Below are 24,493 nucleotides of genomic sequence, written 5' to 3'. Positions count from 1 at the left end.
AACTTAACAACAAAGGTAGCAAAAATTGCTTAAAAATGGTTTTAAAGTCCGTTTCACACTTTGACAATAAACTTAAAAGACGCGTTTCAAAGTTTGATTACTTCATTATATGTTTGTGTGGAGCGACTGGCAATGTATGGAATACCCCGCTGAGATCGTGTGTTCTTGCTCGCCCTGTGAGTAGGTGGACTCGCTGGACTCGTGGTGACGGCGAGGTTGGACACCAGCCGGCTGGTCACACCAGGCGGGACGAATGTCTTCTAGTTGATGGACTCGTTACGGCAACTCGCCGAGTGGACAGCGAGCAGCCCTTCAGTAGTCCGCGGCGATCATCCGTTTCGTGGGCTCGCGTTGCAGCTTCTAGGCACGTCTCCACACAATGCAATTAATGACTGTTCAAAATTGTATGGCACCCAATAGATTCCTCAAATTTAACTACTCGTTCATACGAGACTGCACGCAATTTATCAGCGTGCGACGGCAGCAGTAGGGCGTTGTAATAAACACAAGTCCAGAAGTCATTAACAGGCTAAGTCCTTCATCAATATGAATTTTTTCTTTGTCAATGTCGTCTATCTGCCTCGGACCTGGCGCAACGTACACGAATCCTCTGATGGTCCTTAGCAACCCGCTTGGCATATTGGCGTGCTTTCTTATGAACTTTCTGCAATCTGAACCTTTTTTCTCCTTCTTGTGTATTTCAGTACCAATGGCGCATCCTAGTGGCAGTTTTGTTAGCTTTCTTAGTATACTTCCTCTAATCAAAATTATTCATCTTGTCCATTTCAGATGTTAAAGAGTCTGTATGATCACTTTGAAAGCCAGGTAAAAATTAACCATGTAAACGGAATTATGATAATTTCATGACACAATAACTCTGTGAGTAAAGCCGAGGCCACACAGAAAGCTTTTCTGTGTTCGTGATGTTCTTTTCTCTATGCTTGCGATGTTTGCTATTTTCGTTGCGCCCGGTGGCCAGCCAGGATAGTCTTGGTTTTTTTATAGTTCGCGATGTCGGAGAGACGCATGCCGTAGGATTCGAGTGATGATTCTGGTGATGATAATATTCTGCTGGCTATCACAGTATGTGAACTTAGAAAGATATGGGTTTACGAATTTAATATCAAAACAAAGAATTTAATCATTTGACGTAGAAGTTGCTTGTCAGGACAAAACCATATTTATGGATTATTTAAGAATGAAATAACTCAGTTTGATAGCATTATCTTGTAATCAAATTCCAGGCATTGTCCTGCATATACTGAATTCTTTATTTTTTCATCGATTTATTCCATAAACATTGATATTTTTGTAATCTTTTAATTAATTTTTCCGTCCACTTTACAATTAAAAGCACAATACTGAAAAACAAACACAGAAGTCAGCACAATTCCGCGCGAAAATATATGTTTTTGTTTATCTGCGCATGCGCAAAGTCAGCGACGTTTTAAAAAAGTAGCCAAGAACCAAACACCTGGTGACGTCGCCAACAAAGCGAACATAGCGAACACAGCTTTGTGTCGCCAGTTACACCTGAGATGAAGCTGGCTTTATTTTACTCGCATAGCGAACATTGCGATCATAGCAAGCATTGCAAGCATACGCCCTGTGTGTCCGTAGCTAAATAAATCTATGGCAAGTAACTGGCTTGAACCAGTTAGCTAGGTCTTTGCGGCAACTGACGCAAGGGCGCGGCGGTTCGGGCGATTGAACGGAAATACAGATGTACGTTTACCTTTCGGTCAGTCTGTCTCGTGACCACGAGAAGCTACGACCAAGAACGAAATATTTCTCGTTGAATAATTAAAATAGGCTTTAAAAATTAACATTTTATTAATTTGCAGAATTTAAAAATTCTAACTTCGTAAGAATCTTTATGTGATCGTAATATATTTAGAACTAATTGAAACAGCAACCTATATAAGTAATGGTTCAATAAGAATCTATAAACCTCTTTAAATCCAGCACTGATCTATCGGAAGAGCATTGTGAACACTGTAAAAAAATTCTAACTGCCAGCACGCCCAGCAAGTCCTTACCTCTTACCAGCGGGCAAACCTAAAATAGCGCGAAAGTTAAAGTGAATAACAAGGACGATTAAGTACATATAGAGGAGTCTGGGAAAATGTTCTAATTTACTCGGAAAGGAATCCCCAATCGTAAAATTACGTTTTTGGTATCCACTAAAGCAGAATAAAATGTTGAAGACTTTGTGTCGATATTTAACCAGAAAAGCGTCTTTGAGATTGGATTGCCTGCGGTTTGGAGTCCCGAACGTTTCCGTGTGGCCACGTTCGTAAACCCGAGGCTAGGGCCTAAACCTCGAAGATTTACACCACGCGCCTATTCGCGGTTATTTTTATGCCAAACAGATCTAGTCGTCGATGTATCCCGACATGCACTGGGTGAAGAAGATTCTCAAAGGAAGAAATGTGCGATCCAATGTGAATTGGTTTTTCTAACTCGCTTCAATTCGTGGGTTGCAGATGTCTAAATTGAGAAATACTTATGAGCGATACATTTGTTTTGTTTTCAATTGCAGTAGAGAAATATTTTAAGAAATTAATCATGTGTTTTAAACGGTATTTTATATTGTTTTATATCTTACACTCTCATGTAAAACTGATCCAAAGAATTTTACAGTTAGTAAATTATAATTTTGAATGTTGATTAACTAAACAATGTTTAATTTTAAAGCTAAAATTACATGTTTGCACTCACAAAGGTTCGAACAGAGGACATGAATCAATCGAATGAAATGACAGTATAAAAAGTAAATTGTTAACATTTTTAAAATAGTATTCCTAATTTTCTGGGTTATTAATAATGATTATGAAAATGAAGACCTAGTAGCCAGTCCAATGTCAAGTTGTAGGGTTCAAGGTTTTTACCATTTTTCAGTACTACTAGGTACAGAAATATAAATATGTGACTCTAGCTCTACTGGTAGTAAGACTTTAAATGAAAATACGGCAGCCTCTAACAAGCGGTGATAATTAAACTCCATATTTAAAATAATATAAATATGCATATGCGTTATTATTATATAGATATAATCGGATGTTAGTATGTATGAGATTAATAAACTCAGACATCGTTTAACCGATCGCCAAGAAAGTTGGCACATCGAAGTGTTTTTTTCATGAAGAAGGTTTTCATGCTATCCATTTTAATCGGATGTTAGTATGTATGAGATTAATAAACTCAGACATCGTTTAACCGATCGCCCAGAAAGTTGGCACATCGAAGTGTTTTTTTCATGAAGAAGGTTTTCATGCTATCCATTTTGCTATAATTCACCACTTACTAGATGAAACTGCATTGCATCAACTTCTACACCATACAACAGTTTGCCATGCAAATTTGTTTACATATATATTTGAACACGGAGAATATTTTTGCGATATGCACTTTACTATAACTCTCGCCAATAGATGGCACTGCAGCGAGCGCGGCAACTTCTATAGGCCTAACGTTTAACCAATCTCCATGAAAATTGTTAAATAGATTTTGAAGTTATTCTTCTTTAGGCGGGTTATGAAAAAATTATGAGAGTGAAATTTTAAGATGCGCACACATCACTGTAACACAAAATTAACAGGTTGAAGCTGCAGGGGGCACCATGTAACGACATTTTCACAGGAAGATGGCGGACCAGGGGCGTAGCCAGGGGGGGTTTTAGGGGTTCAAACCCCCCCTTAGCACCAAATCTTTAATTAAATTCTTATTCATCACTCAAACAAATTTCATATTAAAATTAATAAAAATTTTACCATTACAATATTTAAATTTAAGAACAGAAAACTGCTAAAATAGCACTATTTTACACATTAAAATCCAAATTTTCCCGGGGGAGGACCCCCGGACCCCCCCGCTTTAATACGGGGGGGGGGCATGCTCCTTAACACCCCCCATACACAAATCCTGGCTACGCCAGGCGGACCCACGTGTATGAACATAAACCCACATTAGGGGACATAAAAAAAAACATATTGGTGTGCCAAATGAAACTTTATGATAGTGAAATTACCATGGAATTATTTTGATAAACTAAAATGGTCATAGTAAAGAGAAAATTCCAAGGCTAAAAAAAAACACATTATTTTGGTATTTCATCAAATATAAAACACATTTTCCTCGTAACCTTCTGTCAGAGCAGTGGTTATACTACGCGGTCAATATGCTGAAGGCACGTGGCTCAAAACTCGGCGGTAGGTTTTTATATTTTTATTTTTTTTGCAGTTGTACTTATTTACGCGCGTTATGAAAAAAATGATGAGAGTGAAGTTTTAAGATGCGCGCGCATCACTGTAACACAAAATTAACAGGTTGAAGCTGCCCGCTAAATCGCTCATTAAGTCTCGAAAAAAGCTACCAACTAAATAGTAATAGAAACTCTATTAGTAACGCATGTTGGCACGCTCGTCGCCTCTGATCACTGTTTTCATATTTATAATATTAATCCACATGTTTCTAGTTTATACATTCACAACACGTGTTTTAGTTTCATAACAGTGCGAATTATATATGTGCTAACTAGCTGCAATACCCGGCGTTGCCCGGGCTGAACAAAGGGTGAAGGGGACCTTTTTCGAAATCAGATGTAGTTAGTAATTGTGTTCTTAATATGAATGTCAAGCGTGATAGTTAATTTAATTTATATCACTTTCAGATCCCGACATACGTTATTCTGCCAGTTTATAGTTATTTACCTGGTCTGTATGTAATTAAGACTTTATAAAGCAATATATAAAAAAGCTGAAAAATAAGAGATTACTAATATTGAAAAGATTCCATTATCTAGCTAATGCTCGGCCTGCATTGCAATGCCTCATTCAGTTTTGTTTTGTAATATGTTTGAAGTAGTTCCACATATACAAATCATCTATCCATCTCTCTATATATATTTATCTCTATCTACATCTATATTCATCTATGGATCTCTCTATCTGTATTTATCTCTTTATATCTACATATATACTTCCCACTATCTCCATATCTTATATATTTAAGTCTCTATATAGCTCTTTACATCTATAGGTATATCTCTTTATCTAACCCATTTCATTCTCTATACCTCGCTCTATCTCAACTTATCTCTCCGTCTCTATCTCTCTATATATATATCACTCTATCTCTGTCTCTCTTTTATATTTAAATAAATTGTGTCATGCGTGCGCACTTACACAACAAAAACAGACGAAGTGCCGCTATATAAAATGAGAAATAAACACATTTTTTGACACGATTTGTGCTCCAACTATTAAAAAATAGCTATACCGTCTCAGTAACCTTCATGGGCATGCGCATAACAAATCACCAAAATTTCATCGCAATCAGATGAATGGTATAGGAACGCATACGGCACAAACAAACGAAAATTAAAGACATGACAAACGCATCAAACGATGGTGCGTTTAAAATACAAGGCAACTCTATATATTGACGAAGTTAAGAACAATCTTTACTCGAAAAAAATGATAAGCAATTTAAAGAATATTTGAGTCGTTTTTGTAAAATAATGGGAAATTATGTCCTTATTTGGGACGGTATAATACGAAATGGTAACTGCGTCGTCATCCAGAATTGTGGTCAGCACCAACTACATAACCTGAGCCCTGTATTCGGACCGCAATGATTCTACTACTCAAGCTTAATGATTTTATTGTTAAAATAAAATTTAAGAACTCTTAATATTAATTTTTTGGTAGCAACAAACAAATTATTTTAGAGAGTTTCAAATAAATATATAAAATTAAAAAAATTATACTGATTTGCACGCGGTCAGTTCTCTTTAAGCTAAAAAAATTCCTATTTCAACATGCTGGCCCACTAAATTTCAAGTGAGTTTCCAAACTGAATTAAAAGTAAGGAACTAACATCAACTAACCCTTTAAACATAAAATGATACAGAAATTGGCTCTAATCCAACGTTTTTTATCTTTAAAACGTAGCTGTAGAGACACCTGAAGGAAATGCAGGTTGTGTGATTTTAAGGCGAATCATAACTAATTTTTACCTTGCGATTTTAGAATATTCCCCCCTAGTTTGTTGGCCCTCAGCTCTCGGGAGTTCGCGGGGCAGTTTCTTCAACATCGAGCCAGGGCGAGGCCTCGGAACTTGCTGTTAGCCTCCCCCCCCCCCCCCCCGGAGGCGGGATGTTAGGGAGCACTCGGGCCTTGCCGGCGGATCTGCCGGCCCGAACTTCGTCCAGCGAGGCAATCACGGACTGGAAGTTCCTCTCTGACGCGCGCGGCCTGTGCAAACTCTCTCCCGCCCGGTCTCGCGACGAGAGCTCTGCCTGTCTCCGACAAGATCTGCCGAATTAAATCACATAGCGATAAACACGTGCAAGTAACTCTCCTCGCTCAATCGTAAAGTCCAGAGAAAAATTAGACCTATCAACTCCTGTAAACATTTAAACGACTAAACCCGAAAATAACACTTTCGGCTCAAAACCATTAATTTTTATGACTCAGTGATGTACAGGATGAGCACAAATGATCAGTACACTTTAAAAATTCATTAAAAAACTAAACGGTGAAGACGATTATTCTGAAACTTCTTTCACTCAATAGAGTATACCCAAAAGTGTTTTGTTGTAAAAGTTTCGGATTATTTCGTTACAAGTTGCCTCCGCTAATAAGCAGCTATTGTTTGCATTTGCATTGTGATTATTAGATTTTATTATTGGACGATTCTGCCCGTGCAGTTAATTATTACGTTTCCTGATTCACAATAATATTAAACTGTTTTAAGTTGGAAAAGATTGTTTTCTTCTTTAAAAATATTACCTTCACTTGTCAAAAAGCACGTTTTCACTCCCCCACAAACCCTTCACTCCCTCATTTTAACTTTTTTCTCTCTATTTTCTTTCTCCATAATTAAAGTTACCCCTGAGTGGTGACTACGTGGAAAGCGAAGGTACTATGTCACTAAGTAGGTGTGAATTTTCGGAGCTCGAAATTATGACTTTCTATTTTTGATATTTGAGGAAGTGAAATCTGCACATCTTCAGATAAATGGCGCCTAAAATGGCGCCTACCGCACAGCAGAAGGGTCGGTACGTGCTTAAGTTAGCGAAAAGAACAGTCAGTAACTGTTGTGCAACGTGAAGGGAACACCTACACACATCTCACCGGGAGATGTCTCGGTCGTGCAAGTGTTGATGCGGTGTGGGGCAGATGGCCACCGCGAGCACCGGACTTAACCGCATGCGATTTATTCACGTGGGGTTGTGTCAAAGGCAAAATGTTCGTGCCACCTCTGCCACTATCTTTGCCGGATCCGTGACAGCGAATCACAGTGACAGTTGTGTACATCGCCGCCGACACGTTGCACAAAGTGTGGGGCGAGTCTGACCGCCTCAATGTTTGCCGCACAACTCGAGCAGCGCATATTGAGTCACTGTAACTGGTGAAAAAACCTTCAGAGATTCTCTATTTCTGAAAAAGGTTTCAGGTAAATCCGCCGCACCGTTTATTTTTTGTGATTTTTTGAAAGTGTACTGATCGCCTGCGTTCATTATATATATAATCGTGTTATGACCGGCGAAGTCTTATTAATGTCAACACTGAAACGACCCGTTCAAAACACAAGAGTCGTAATTCAAAGTGACAGTATCTGATGCCACGGTTAAGACAAACTGATGGAAGGTCTGTATTGCAAGATGAAGTTGAAGCCAGTAGGACTGACCCTTTGTCATTAAGGGAAGGGGAATTGACCTTATATCGATATGGACATCCACCACGTCAACCTACAAATGCTTCCAATGAGTAGAGCGATGAGGTGAGTCGTAATCTTATAACATTATGGCCACTAACTTAATTTGTGAAAACTGATTGAAGATTCACCGAAATTGTCTATAAATTCCATAACATTGACTATAAATATGCCCAAATTACTCAAAATTTCTCATTTTTGAGGTGAAAGACATATGAGGTAAAATTTGACACCTACATCTCGTTCGAGATTAATAATTGAAAAAAAAATGTTTTTAAACAAACATTTTTTTAATAAGAAACACTATTACAATATTTAGCTCGCAATCCCCAGTTCGGACCCATCGAAGTCAATGTAATAAAAAACTTAAAATACAACTGAAACAATTTTAAATAAAAAGTTTAAAAATTTTAATAAAATATTAATGAATTTTAATAATTTTAATAAAAAACATTGATGTCATTAAAACAGAAGTCCTCGGTTCGATATCGACGAATGCGAATTAAATCAACTTTTCCCCATGGTGACTACCAGCAGACATCTGGAAATTCTGTAATAATTAACTTAGGAATTCGGGAAAATGCCAACATTTATCAAACAAATCACTGATTAATATAATGATTTATTCGATCATCTTGATCCGATACTTCATCAATAATTTAAATAAAAATGACAGGTTTAGAAATAAAACACCGCAAGTTCTTGTTACAAACATAATTGTATTAGCCTACATAACTTCTATTCTACTATAGAAACACTTGCGAAAGTTAACAATCTTATAAACATGTAGTTCTGCATCGGTGTGAAAGGACTAATTCTCAACTACAATCGGGTTATACTAGACAGAGACCAGCCAGATCTTTTACTGACATAGTCTTCCTCTTCTTGGCAGAGTTTCTGGACACCGCGTTCAACATACTACTTCACATCGTCTAAACTGTAAATTACAGCAGACGATGTCTTGAAAGCACACTTCTTCACTTTGTCCTCGAACGAATACGGCTTACCATATAAATAGTCCAACCACAAGTTATATTTCAAAGGACCGTTTGTTGCTACGTCATAATTAAGCAGATTGATTATGTTCTGTCTGATATCGTTAAGAAAAGTACAGATGTCATTTGACTCACTAAAATTATGTACATGATAGTAGTCTTATCAATCTCCCACGAAATCCAGACTGTGCCAAGTAGAACCCATTACCATCCACCTGTAATGTACCGAGTACAGTCTTGGGTTTAGTTTCATGTCCGGGCCTCATAGCAATCGAATGCTGAACATATTTTTTTGAGCTTGTACGCTCACGAGTCTCCAACCTCAACCGAGGAGTCTAAACGTCTGCGGGTAGTTCAACAGTAGGCACATGGACTTCAACTTTACATTGTTTCGCATGCCGTTGCAGACTGTCAATACGTGTAAACCAAACATGGCACTCATCGCAACGAAACTTCGTACGAATAGGATTCTTTACACATTTGCTCTACTCATGTCTTCGTGGATCATGGAAAATTTGATTGACATATCACAGTAGCTGCATGGATGCCTAGTTGTTGAAGACGAACCTTTCAGACCCGAACCAGATGATGATGTTGCTGCAGTTGTACCAACTCCCGGTGTTTTCTTTAGTGAATCGATTAATCGCTGATGCAGAGAAACCTTTATTTTATGTCGTACAGCACGACCTCTGCATGTTTTCATGTGCATTTTCATATTATATTTTCTGGCAAACTGCTTATGACATTTCTCACAGCCAATCATTTTACGAGGAGGATTCTTAGCACATGCTCTCTTCTCATGTTGACGAACATTACTGTTGTTCGAGGAAATCCTGTCGCAGTAATGACACTGCTACTGGGAAGTCGCTGCTGCAGCCAGTAATACCGGCATTAAAGTCTCTTCTGCTGGTGGTACCACGACTGTTGAATTCTCTTCTAGTGTTGAAGTCGAAGTTGCCAATGGGATCTGCGCCATCATTGTCGACGCTGACGTCAGAGTTCCCGTAGTCGATGGTACAACTTCCATCGAGTTCGACGTTAAAGACGGTAAAGAAGCCATCAAATTCACAAGAACAGGTAATAACACGACTTATGCACAAGATGTAGCAAACAAGGCGATCCTTACACCGCCGCAGCCATTATAAAACTGAAATTCCTTTCGTATGGGACTCGCTTGTATACACGCAATCGTTAGAATAATATACTAGTCAAAACACCGTTCGTTTACAATAATACACAAGTCAAAACAAGATTAAAAAAGGTAACACAATTGCAAGCAAATTCAACAAAAAAAACGCTCACACAAAACACGCACTGAACACGCACTGGACACACAGTATACACACACGGGACACATTGAACTCACAGTACACATTGGACATACAGTACACGCAGTACACACAGTACACACAGCACATACACTGGACACAATGTACACGCAATGACAATGCAATGTACTCGCTGACCACGAAATGTACACACAATGACCACGAAATGCACGCACTGGACACAGAATGTACAAGCAATGACCACGAAATGTACGCACTGGACACGCAATGTACACGCAATACACGCAATGGACACGCAATGTATCCACTGAACACGCAATGTTCACGCAATGACCATGCAATGTACATGCCAAGCACACAGTGCACACACCGAACACGTAATGTATACACAGGACACGCATTTAACGAAAAGGACCCAATTTTCGACAAACATTCGTCAAAGAGGAAGCACATTGAACAAAAAAATGCAAATTTGAACGTAAATTCTAGTTCTAAGAAGTAAATCCAAAGAAAAATACGTGCATGTGCATACATTCAATTCAGTAGGATGCGATCGTCAATTTACGATAGGATTTAATGCCTCCAACAGTCATTGACTCCGACAGTTATTGGCTCCTTCGCCATTGGCTCCATCAGTCATTGTCACCATTAGTCATTGTCTCTGACAGTTATTAGCTCCATCAGTCACTGGCTCCAACAGTCATTGGCTCCAACAGTCTTTGGCTTCAACAGTCATTGACTTCAACAGTCTTTAGCTCCATCAGTCTTTTGGCTCCAACATTTTTGGTTTCCAAAACGTCCTAGGTCTAGCTGATATTTAGCTACTAGACTAGGAGGCTAGGAAGCTACAATACTACAGGATTACAAGACTTCATGGCTTCAACTGGCTACGAGGATTCAAGTCTACGAGACTACAAGTCTACAATTCTACATGGCTACGAGACTACTTGGCTCTTGACTGTCATTGGCTCCATTCAGTGGCGGGAGTTAATTTATCTCATGCAAAAAAAAAATTGTTACAAGTAGTACGGATTCTTGCCAACCGATGTCAACTCGCGTTGTGTGGAGGTAAAAATATTTATTTCTATTATGTGAGATGCGGGATGCTCACTAACGATCGCAAGAGAAGGATGGCTTCGCTAGATACCAAGGAGAAGGAATTTCGTCCTTTATGATAGTGCTTCTCAGCTGTCTCAAAGCATATTATTTTAATGATAAATTATTGTTTTTTGTTTAAATTCCACCTGGCAAAAATATTTTTAGTGATTATTTGGTAGCAGAAATTCACATTTTAAATGTAACTCAAAATAAAATTTCGTGACTCTTAAGTAAAAAATTTTTCATGCAGAGATCGATTCCTCAGAAATAACCAGAAACACTCAGAGAACATCAACAGAAGTCTCCACAGGAATAACCAGAAGCACTCGCAGAATACCATAAAAATATTGTCAAACATAATCAGGAGCACATGGAGAAAACCATCAAAGTATTGTCAGAAATAAGTAGGAGCACACGGAGAAAACCATAAAAATATTGACAGAAAAAAACAAGAGCACACTGAGAAAACTAAAGCACGTTTTATTTTATATGAGAAAATCACGGTTAAAAATAATAAAAAGGACAATGAAAATAATAAAAATTAAAAATTAAAAAATTAGAAAAAATTCTGGTTTTTTATAGAACTCTATCGTTTCTCTACAACGGAGAGCACACATTCCTTCATTCAATAATACACATTCTATATACTATATGGTTACGCCCATCACTGACTTAATGATCGCGTAACACTATAAGCTATATAATTAAGGGCTCGGTTCACTCCCATGCTAGCTGAATGGCGGGATAGGGATTTACAGGTTAAACTTAAATGCACGCGATTCCGTCAGTTATTGTAATAGAAAACTAAAACAAACACCAAATTGTAGATATTATAAGCATACAGGTTTCTACGAAAACAATTTTAATTTAATTTAAGTTTTTAAGTTTGATATTGTAAAATTAAGTTTTAATTTTGTCACAATTATCAGTCAGTATGTTCTACCCCCTTAATCATCTCGTAACAACGTTGGTCATATCTCAATCTCACGAAAAGTCCTTGGCTTTGGCAATGTATCTGGTTAAATATACAAGCAACACCAAATTTTTTAAATGTATATTGTGGAAGTGCCTGATGTATAGGCTGCAATGCACGCTGGTAATATGATGTGCTCCGCCGGCGGCGGACAAGAGATAAGGGCCGCGTCGAATGAGAGAAGGGACGGCCTAGTTGCCACTTCGCCTATCTCCCCCTCACCCACCCCTTATCATAAGCTCTCACGCGACAGTAAACCCGCACTTCAAGTGATTTTGTTCCTTGATTCAATTCTCCAGTTGCTACACTACAGCCATGGGAAGAAATTGGCGTAAGTGTTCCAAGATCTCGCGACCTTTATCTCACCATGAAAAATCGAATGAAGCTTCTTCTAGCATCTAAACGTCAAAGTAAATGGTATATATTTATATGATGCAACAATTATTTTAAGAAAATTAAATTGTAACCTTTTTACAGCTGGTAAAGTAAGATGAGGCGATGTTGTAATCAGCATAACAAAAGCGTAACGCTTACAGGGTAACTATCAGCAGTGTCGTACTCGAACGGGGCTCAGGAGTGAGGTGCTGAATGAAATTTTTGCATTATAGCACATACGCTTAAATGAATACTTGTGCATTTGTCTACTTGCTCACTTGCATACTTGCACACAATCCACACATTCGTAGACATTATTATTCCCCTATCACTTACATATACTGATACATCACTTCTAACGCGCATAGCGGCCACTCGTCCATATGATTTTTATGGGTTTTACGGCTAGAGTATGCTTTTGAAATCAACACAGTCAGTACAGTACTGTATATAATTCTGTAGTGAACAACCGGCTTAGGGCTAAAGGTTTCCAGCGGGAAATGAATATATATTTCATTCGTAAAATATTTTTAATGGCCTTACAAGAAAAACAATACACATTTTAAAGTTTTATTATTTTGCCTGCCTATAAATTCAGCAAGCCTTTTTAAAAGATTGCAAGCGATACAGTTAAAATGTGCAACATGAAATGACCACTCTATGCGATATTCCCCAGTATTATTTCAGGTGACCGTAGCTGAAGTCGCTATGTACCTTTGGAAGGAATTTGGATCAGAATTTCGGGTGTGCCATGAATTTAGTTAAAATTGTATAATTTTTTTATATAATTTATTTGTCCATCCGCCCCGGACTGGCAGACGTAAACAAGAAACTATCTAAGCTTAATTACTGCATAAAAATGCGATGAAACTATCTAAACTATCAAAAAACCTATGGACGTATAAATCTGGATCAGAGATTTTGAAATAAATTTTAGGCATTAGTAATAAAGATTCCGCCGGCTTTCGCGGCCATTGTCTTGCATTTATTGGTCAATAAATTTAGGCATTAGTGTTCCTAAGATTAGGTAGTTGATACGCCGAGCCCTAAAAAACCCGCAGGCACACGGGAACCTGTAAAATAAAATAAGGTATCAAAGTTTTTAAAACTAGTCAGTGCTGAAATTAATGGAGTTTAAATATTGGATGTTTTAAAATGAATATTACTAAGTAGGATATTAATACATTGTTATCAGTTAAACAATTTCTTACTTACAAGAGAATGTAATACTATCATCATGCCAATGACTACAATTATAATACGCACAATGTTATTATGTTGCTCTTTTTATAACATGGTTGTTATTTGATTCGTACAACAGGAAAAAATTATTTTTCTTTATATACTATATTTACGAAATTGTAGTAATTCGACAGGCCCTTGAAAATAATTTTTATATGGTAGCCATTGATTAGGCCTATGTTAAACAAAGTTAATTGCAAGTTAATTTAGATGGTTCATATATATATATATATAAATTACATTTAGGTTTATGTAGTGGTCACTTAGTAACGGCAATTACGTTTATTTTCTCCCATAATCTTCAGTATAATTTGCGCCAAACTTCTTAGCGGAGGGAATTTTCACGATGTTGTGCATTACCACATCAAAGAACTTCTGACTCACTGTCCAGTCGTTATCTTGGTAATAGTCTGCTTACAGCCGAGCTGTTAGCAATTTAAGCTACGGTGAACAGTGATTTTCTGAGGACCTTTGAGTGAGCAACTAGATGGATGAGTCGTTGTGACATTGCTTGGACAGTTATTAGTAGCAGCGATTTTTTTACCTCTTCATTTATGAATATATATATATATATATATATATATATATATTCAAAATACTGAAAATTTAAATGACATGTAAAGCAAGTTAAATTGTACAACTCATTTAATATTGTAAATAGATAGGTAAACTGAATATTTCCATCTTTTATTTTAGACTGTTAAATAAAATAATAAATGTTGTTTATTACATCCACAGCGCACGCTGTTCACCATGTATTTGAAAAAGATACACATGAACGAACTATTTAACTGATAGAATTAGTTTATGAACATTTTATAATGTGCCTGAGCATTTAAAATCTAAATGTATTCTAAATTTTAATCTTTAGGTCAGATCAGTGCAAATAACTATTTACCCCAAAAAAGAACATATATTCAAGGCGGCGCGTACAAAATTCAACTGCAATACATATTAGAGCTGAAAGAGTTGAGGAAATTAGCTTAAAAGCTTAAATAGAATTAAATAGAGCTGGAAAAAAGTGTGAATTAAGAATTCGTGTGAAGCTATTTCATTTTTATCTGGGAACCACAACTTCTTAAATGTTTTTTTATACACAGGAAAAAAACACTACAAAATAGTTACTCTTATTTTTAAGAAGTAGAGAAATGATCGTTATAGCTGTAGTTTTTCACTGTGATTTTTAAGGTCTTGTGTGTTTCGGCATAGTAGTGGGAAAACCTCGACAGAAAAGTAATAATATAAAGATACGCGAGGACTGATAGCCACAGCATTATTATCGTTCCACTATTCGTCTTGCTATTTTTAATACATGATATAATTAAACAATTATAAATATTTAACTAAGGCTATTTAGATGTACATCTCAGTAAGTTTTTTTAAAGGAAACCTGCTACGGAAAATTTTAACATAATAGGGATAGTTTAGATCCTACATTATTACGATGCGGAAATTAAGATTTACTTTAAATGCACTTAAATGAATCATTCTTGTCTCCAGTGATAATTACGATGTGAACAAACATTTTATGAATAATTTTAGTTTTCATACAGAATATTCTCCATTGTCATTCTCAACATAAGAACAAAATATAGCATGTTATCCTGAGCATTTCATTAATAATAAAGTCTTTAAGTAAAATCAGAACTAATAATCATTTTAAAAAAGTTTGTTTTTTTAAGCCCTAAAAACGTTTAATAAGATGATAGGATTATACATTATCAAAGTTTTGTAGCGATACATTTAATTAACATATGACCATTTTGGATCATTATCACGTCTTTGTCTGAAAACAATATTTCCGAATCAAATGCCAAATCATAACTGTGTAATAAGCATGCTTTCTTAACAATAGTCATGTATTTAACATTTAGTTAAAATATGTATTTGCACTAATTTCTTATTTTATTATTGTTAAGCACATTTTATTCTTATTTTCATTTTACAGTTTGGCTGTTTGTGAAGATTTTAATGCGCATTTACCAAACCTCATTGTTGAAAACAGCCAAATTGAGAGTTCTTCATGGATAAATTTACAAGGAAACAGGATATTCAGACCCTCATATGTAATACCAAATTTATTAAACCTACAAGAAAAGCACACAAGACAGTGCACTGCAGGAACCATTAAGTTCAAAAAAGAAATTCTTCATGGTCTTTAGAATATTTATTTCCTATTACTTTTAACAGATAATAATGTATTCTTTATTGGACTTACTCAAGTTAAACATGTATATTGATTATTTACTACGTAGCTTCACAAAATTAGTGGGTAACGTTTATTAATTGAGTTGCTACTATATAGTACGATTTTGAAATGAACTCAAAACTAGAGAGTAAAGTAAGGAAGACTGCAGTACTTGTGCAATTAATTAATCACAGTTGTGGCCTTATTTGTATCACTGTGCATTGTGTTCACGAATTTTCCAGTATTTCTTATACTGACCCCACTTCCAGCCTCCTGATCCCGAAGTAACTACAGCGACACAGGTAGAAGATTTATCTTGACTCTGAAGTGCAGACCGATTCAGGCCTCTTAAAATTCCTAGAAAACAACTTAAAAGTATTACCACAATTATTCTATTTTTAAGGAAGCTGTAGCTGGATTTATTGTAATATGAGACTAAATCAAATTCTGTGATTGAATTTAGGTTTTGTAATCAATGAAATGTATGATGTTTGAAAAATTGAAACATTTACCACGGTAAATCTTTATATTTACTTACCTAAATTTGTGTAACATTACAACACTGACGAGAGTTTATATGTTTGGAATGCCAATTTTTACTAAGTATAAAGCTAAGTGTAATTAATACATCATATTGGATATAAATAGTACACAAATCAATTGTGATACTTCAAATAATAACAAACCAAAATCGCACCATGGAGAATTATATATATATATATATATAATTATACTATCTACATTGTAACTCTACAAGTTTACCTGGGAAACTAAATATTGCTTGAGTTTCATCGAATAGCTATAACAAAATCATTATACATATTTGGTGTGGTCGTACATAGACCTTTCAGGGGTTTTCCCCCTTTTCTTTGTTGACCCGGCGCTCTTAGCCATAAGGCCCTGCCGCCCCGGGCCCCCACGGGCGTGGATATGGATGCGACATATACGCAATCGGAAAAGCCGCTAGAGCTCCGGCTAGGCACAGAGGCTGAGGAACCCTTCCCAGCATGTCCACCACCTCGGCCCCCTGCTCGCTCAGCTCACCTCAGCCCCTGGAGCAGCACTGCTGGCGCCTACATCACACTGGGACCCCTCAGTCACCCAGTGGAGGTCGTCCCGGTGTTGTACAGTAGTGTCTCGCTTATCCGACATAAACGGGTCAGCAGAAAGTCGGATAGTTAAAATGTCGGATTAATAGGGAATTGCTAATAAAAACATTATAAAAGTAAAAATTTGCTAATGTTTTAAACATTTCAAACCTAATAAACATTTTTACAACCAAAAAATAATAAAAAAATATCTGGCTGAATAATAAGCTGCAGTACCTAGAGTCGGGATCAACAAAAATTACACAAATTGTCGTTTATGTTTCCGATAGAATAGTTTTTATTTCTGAGATGTCGGATAATACGAAATGTTGGATAAGAAAAGGTCGGATGAACGTGACACTTCGGTATTTGATTATTTGTGCATAATTCAGTCATATTCATTTAGTAAGAAAATGAAAGTAGGTAATGAAAATAAATCATAACATTGCGTGGTTAAGTTTATATCAATCATTTGTTGGAATTAAATAAAACCTGCATGTGTAGTTCCGATGCGAGTGGTAAAGTCTCTGTTTTCAATGAGTAGAATTCGTGATTTTCCGGAGGTTCAAAGTACAGGACGTGCTTTTGGGCGTTATTTATTTAATGCCTAAATTATTTCGATAAATACTAAATTGTTTACATGGAATTATGTTAATATAAAGCAGTGTTTACGTTTACAGTAGTCAAATGTCAAGTTTCCTTTCGAATGACTGTGAAAAACGGGGAGGTTCATCGCAGCAATGAAGGAAATATTTTTGTGTCCAATATAAGTAAGTTAGAAGCCGAGGCTCCAGATTGTAAGGATCTCAGGGCAATCGCGGGCTACATATATCTTGGGTGAAAAATATTGGGTCAAGTAAAGTATTGCATTAAATGTTCTGGACATTTATAACCCGGAACCACGAGATGAAAATAAACTGTGGAAAAAATGCTAAAATGTCGTTTATTTATTATTAATTCTGCTTGCGTTTTGTAACATATTGTCCCAGCCTAATCAAAACGCGAGTCAATAGGCCTCAAAGATATAAATTTTTTATTGGTAAAAAAGTATAAGCCTGGATTAGTATATATTGCACTGAATAATTTCTGTTTGTCACACAACATATTCTTTTCAATCCAGTGTTAGTTGAATACGCCGCCAATTGGGGCCCATTCGGAAGCAGAAGGCACTCACTGCCTAGCTGCCCTCGGATAGCTAGCAGAGCGACCGCGGAACCGCCTGTCTTCGGTAGCCCATAGCCCTTGGTGCGAGCGTCACGTGTCAGATAACGCTTGGCAACACCGCGTTGTAATTATCGTGTCCCCCCGCTTCTACCCGGATGACAGCGGCGCCCGGGAAGAATATATGTCTGTGATAACGAGTGTTCAACTGATCGTGACTACTAGCGCTCTCCAGCGGGACAGAATCACAACCGTGACCTTGAACCGAGCCCTTAATATTGCTCTTTGCTAACCTGTACTTCCAAGCATTGCGACAGAGTCCATGGAGCAAAGATAATATTTTAAATACATGTTGGTGTTAGGTAAGTCCATTTCCTGCACATAACCGATGAGTTACGTATCTTAAATGTATGATTCTGTGTGTGAATGATTATGTGTTTGACCATTTTATTCCCATAAACATTACAATTATCTTTTCATATGTATGCCCATTAACGTCCCCAATGTCGTACTGTGATTGAATGGTTAATGTCATAAAGTAGATGAATGGTGTATCCAATTTTGTTGGTATCACCTATATATGCAATTAAATATGAAAAACATATTATATTGCTCAATGTATCTTCACACGACTAACTGTATGTTGCTTTGTCACGGTCATGAGTTGCAAGTCAAGTGAAATGTATATTGAATCGATCAACAGAAAGGAAGATTATTGAATACCAGAGACAATTAATTCGCTTGCAATGTACTAAAATATATTAGAATAAATTGAACTTTTAATAACTATTTCGTGTAAATTAAATTAAAGTATATGTTTTTTTCATCTTATACACTGTGTGTCTAAGGCGCCTTACAGCTAACTAAAATTACATAAGGAATTAATTATGAACTTCAAATTTAATAAAATGCTATTTTTGAAGTTACACTTATTTGAGAGTGAATATTTATGATGCGCGCACAGCAAGCAAAAAATAAATTGACAGGATGATAACAGGCTTCATACAAATTATACATTAGTGAGGTTATGTCTTTCTTCTTTCAGAACGTTATGAAAAAATAATCACAGTGAGTTTAAACGATACCCGCGCAGCATGCAACGAATAATTTATCAGATGAAAAACAGGATACATACAAATTAAAAAAAAAGTACTTTTAAATCATATAGATACTTATTTTTTTAATGATATTGATAACTGGTTGATATAATTAAAAACATTTATATGTTGTGAATATTAGTAATAGAAATTGTATTTATATTTTTTAAATTTTATTTATATAACGGTCGTATTCCCGGAAGTATTATTTGTCTGCATAACAAATGATAAACCATTACATTATAATTTAAATTCAGTGTTTATTATATATTTTCTTTAATAATGAAAATTATTTCTAGTATTTAACTAAATTCAATAATTAATTTTTCATGGATTGATGTTAATATTTAATACTATGTTTTTGATTAAACTATTAATTGAATTAAATTTAAAATTTACCAACTGTATTTATAATATTACTCCAGTCCTTTTTATTATTTTATTTATATTACTAATTTGAATGCAGAGTTAAAATTAGTTTTTTTTTTCTTTTTTATCGGAACGTAAAAGCCATGAAGCATGGACTGGTGTGCCCACAAAAAAGGGCAGTGGCGTACCCACGAGGATTGGCAGTGGTGTTCAAACGAAGAAGGGTTTTGGCGTACACTCGAGGAAGGGAGTGGCGTACCCACGAGGAAGGACAGTGCCTTACCCATGAAGAAGGGCAGTGTCTTACCCTCGAGGAAGGACAGTGGCTTACCCACGAGGAAGGACAGTGGCTTACCCACGAGGAAGGGCAGTGGCTTATACACGAGTAAGGGCAGTGGCTTACCGACGAGGAAGGGCAGTGGCTTACCCACGAGGAAGGACAGTGGCTTACCGACGAGGAAGGACAGTGGCTTACCCACGAGGAAGGGCAGTGGCTTACCCACGAGGAAGGGCAGTGGCTTACCGACGAGGAAGGACAGTGGCTTACCCACGAGGAAGGGCAGTGGCTTACCCACGAGGAAGGACATTGGCGTAGCCTCGAGGAAGGGCAGTGGCGTACCGTCGAGGAAGGGCAGTGCCGTACTTACGAGGAAGTACAGTGGATTACCCACGAGGAAGGTCAGTGGCTTACTTACGAGGAAGGACAGTGGCTTACCCACGAGGAAGGGCAGTGGCTTACCCACGAGGAAGGGCAGTGGCTTACCCACGAGGAAGGGCAGTGGCTTACCGACGAGGAAGGACAGTGGCTTACCCACAAGGAAGGGCAGTGGCTTACCCACGAGGAAGGACATTGGCGTAGCCTCGAGGAAGGGCAGTGGCGTACCGTCGAGGAAGGGCAGTGGCGTACTTACGAGGAAGTACAGTGGATTACCCACGAGGAAGGTCAGTGGCTTACTCACGAGGAAAGACAGTGGCTTACCCACGAGAAAGGACAGTGGCTTACCCACGAGGAAGGACAGTGGCTTACCCTCGAGGAAGGGCAGTGGCTTACCCACGAGGAAGGACAGTGGCTTACCCACGAGGAAGGGCAGTGGCGTACCGTCGAGGAAGGGCAGTGGCGTACTTACGAGGAAGTACAGTGGATTACCCACGAGGAAGGTCAGTGGCTTACTCACGAGGAAAGACAGTGGCTTACCCACGAGAAAGGACAGTGGCTTACCCACGAGGAAGGACAGTGGCTTACCCTCGAGGAAGGGCAGTGGCTTACCCACGAGGAAGGACAGTGGCTTACCCACGAGGAAGGGCAGTGGCTTACCCACGAGGAAGGGCAGTGGCTTACCCACGAGGAAGGACAGTGGCTTACCCACGAGGAAGGGCAGTGGCTTACCCACGAGGAAGGACAGTGGCTTACCCACGAGGAAGGGCAGTGGCTTACCCACGAGGAAGGGCAGTGGCTTACCCACGAGGAAGGACAGTGGCTTACCCACGAGGAAGGGCAGTGGCTTACCCACGAGGAAGGACAGTGGCTTACCCACGAGGAAGCGCAGTGGCTTACCCACGAGAAAGGACAGTGGCTTACCAACGAGGAAGGACAGTGGCTTACCCACGAGGAAGCGCAGTGGCTTACCCACGAGAAAGGACAGTGCCTTACCCACGAGGAAGGACAGTGGCTTACCCACGAGGAAGGGCAGTGGCTTACCAACGAGGAAGGACAGTGGCTTACCCACGAGGAAGCGCAGTGGCTTACCCACGAGAAAGGACAGTGCCTTACCCACGAGGAAGGACAGTGGCTTACCCTCGAGGAAGGACAGTGGCTTACCCACGAGGAAGCGCAGTGGCTTACCCACGAGAAAGGACAGTGCCTTACCCACGAGGAAGGACAGTGGCTTACCCACGAGAAAGGACAGTGGCTTACCAACGAGGAAGGACAGTGGCTTACCCACGAGGAAGCGCAGTGGCTTACCCACGATAAAGGACAGTGGCTTACCCACGAGAAAGGACAGTGGCTTACCAACGAGGAAGGGCAGTGACTTACCCACGAGGAAGGGCAGTGGCTTACCCACGAGGAAGGACAGTGGCTTTCCCTCGAGAAAGGGCAGTGGCTTACCCACGAGAAAGGACAGTGCCTTACCCACGAGGAAGGACAGTGGCTTACCCTCGAGGAAGGGCAGTGACTTACCCACGAGGAAGGGCAGTGGCTTACCCACGAGGAAGGACAGTGGCTTTCCCTCGAGAAAGGGCAGTGGCTTACCCACGAGGAAGGACAGTGGCTTACCCTCGAGGAAGGACAGTGGCTTTCCCTCGAGAAAGGGCAGTGGCTTACCCACGAGGAAGGACAGTGGCTTACCCACGAGAAAGGACAGTGCCTTACCCACGAGGAAGGACAGTGGCTTACCCTCGAGGAAGGGCAGTGACTTACCCACGAGGAAGGGCAGTGGCTTACCCACGAGGAAGGACAGTGGCTTTCCCTCGAGAAAGGGCAGTGGCTTACCAACGAGGAAGGACAGTGGCTTACCCAGGAGGAAGGACAGTGGCTTACCCACGAGAAAGGACAGTGCCTTACCCACGAGGAAGGACAGTGGCTTACCCACGAGAAAGGACAGTGGCTTACCAACGAGGAAGGACAGTGGCTTACCCACGAGGAAGCGCAGTGGCTTACCCACGAGAAAGGACAGTGCCTTACCCACGAGGAAGGACAGTGGCTTACCCTCGAGGAAGGGCAGTGACTTACCCACGAGGAAGGGCAGTGGCTTACCCACGAGGAAGGACAGTGCCTTACCCACGAGGAAGGACAGTGGCTTACCCACGAGGAAGCGCAGTGGCTTACCCACGAGAAAGGACAGTGCCTTACCCACGAGGAAGGACAGTGGCTTACCCTCGAGGAAGGGCAGTGACTTACCCACGAGGAAGGGCAGTGGCTTACCCACGAGGAAGGACAGTGGCTTTCCCTCGAGAAAGGGCAGTGGCTTACCAACGAGGAAGGACAGTGGCTTACCCACGAGGAAGCGCAGTGGCTTACCCACGAGAAAGGACAGTGCCTTACCCACGAGGAAGGACAGTGGCTTACCCACGAGAAAGGACAGTGGCTTACCAACGAGGAAGGACAGTGGCTTACCCACGAGGAAGCGCAGTGGCTTACCCACGAGAAAGGACAGTGGCTTACCCACGAGAAAGGACAGTGGCTTACCAACGAGGAAGGACAGTGGCTTACCCACGAGGAAGCGCAGTGGCTTACCCACGAGAAAGGACAGTGCCTTACCCACGAGGAAGGACAGTGGCTTACCCACGAGGAAGCGCAGTGGCTTACCCACGAGAAAGGACAGTGCCTTACCCACGAGGAAGGACAGTGGCTTACCCACGAGAAAGGACAGTGGCTTACCAACGAGGAAGGACAGTGGCTTACCCACGAGGAAGCGCAGTGGCTTACCCACGAGAAAGGACAGTGCCTTACCCACGAGGAAGGACAGTGGCTTACCCTCGAGGAAGGGCAGTGACTTACCCACGAGGAAGGGCAGTGGCTTACCCACGAGGAAGGACAGTGGCTTTCCCTCGAGAAAGGGCAGTGGCTTACCAACGAGGAAGGACAGTGGCTTACCCAGGAGGAAGGGCAGTGGCTTACATTCGTGGAAGGACAGTGGCTTACCCACGAGGAAGGGCAGTGGCGTACTTAATTACCTAGCGTAGCAGTCACTCACTGACCTATCATACACAGTAAATTAGAATAAATATTAATCGTATGGAGTTTTTTTCATTATTATTTAAAACTTATATAGATTATTTTACTTAATTAAATTATTATTATTTATATTAATAACATATTTGGTTACGCTCATCACTGACTCACGGACTCTGTTACTACTAAGATATATGTTTACCTTGGAGATAAGCGAAACATGAAGCACAAATATTATCCTACTCCATAGAGATTCATAGAATATTAAATGGCAGTATAACAATATAGAGAAACATTGGAAATACAGCTACATAAGAGGAACACGCTTTTAATATTAAATTAAAGTGTTGGTTATATTCATCATTTCATAATGGACGCCTTAGGCTCCTCACGAATAACTATGCTTATAATAAGTAACAAAAAAGGCTTATATATCAGAAAATTTAGCTCTAAACAAAATACGGTGATTTTTTTTTTATGTAACATTAATTCACTGGGAATCTTTGAATGATATTTGAAATGTTGTACTTAACCCATTCGGAAATCTTCGGTTTTTTTTTTTTTAATATTCTTATATTTTTGAATATTGTTATTTTGATTAAAAACATTTGATATTTTTTATTTTATGTGTATACTTTATATTTATCTGCTTAAATTATTTTTTGGTAGAGTTTTTTTCTTTTTACGCCCTTTATTCTCTTAATTTCTTCCTCCCAAAATTATCGCTAAAAAGCACAGAGGCACTTAATATATATTTAATTAATTTTTTTTTAACGAGATGTCTATCGGAAAAACTTTATTTTGCACAATCTATATATAAATATATAAATGTTATGTTGGTTTGTGTACGCTTCAAAAACTCAAAAAGTTCTGCACCGATCGAGCTGAAATTTTACCATTATATCCAACCCGCATCAAGGATTGTTTTTATCTACTTTTCACGTCAGCAACATACTTGCGACCGCGAAAAGGTAACTGCGCCATTATTTATGTGTTTTCTCACCAATAAAAACAAAAAAAAAAACACGCATTTTCTGTTATGGAAACGTTTCTCCATGCCAAAGGATTTCTCTTAGCAATGGAAAAAACTACGTCAAGTGAAGCGAGTGGGAAATAGCTATATACAATGAGAATGCTTTTATTGTGAGGTGCAATAATTAAAAAATGACTAAGCGTACTGGTATGGGACTAATTATACAACATGAATGAGGTACTTTAGTGTG

This window comes from Bacillus rossius, chromosome 3 (genome assembly GCF_032445375.1).
Source record: "Bacillus rossius redtenbacheri isolate Brsri chromosome 3, Brsri_v3, whole genome shotgun sequence".
NCBI lineage: Eukaryota > Metazoa > Arthropoda > Insecta > Phasmatodea > Bacillidae > Bacillus > Bacillus rossius.
This window is presented reverse-complemented; position numbering follows the sequence as displayed.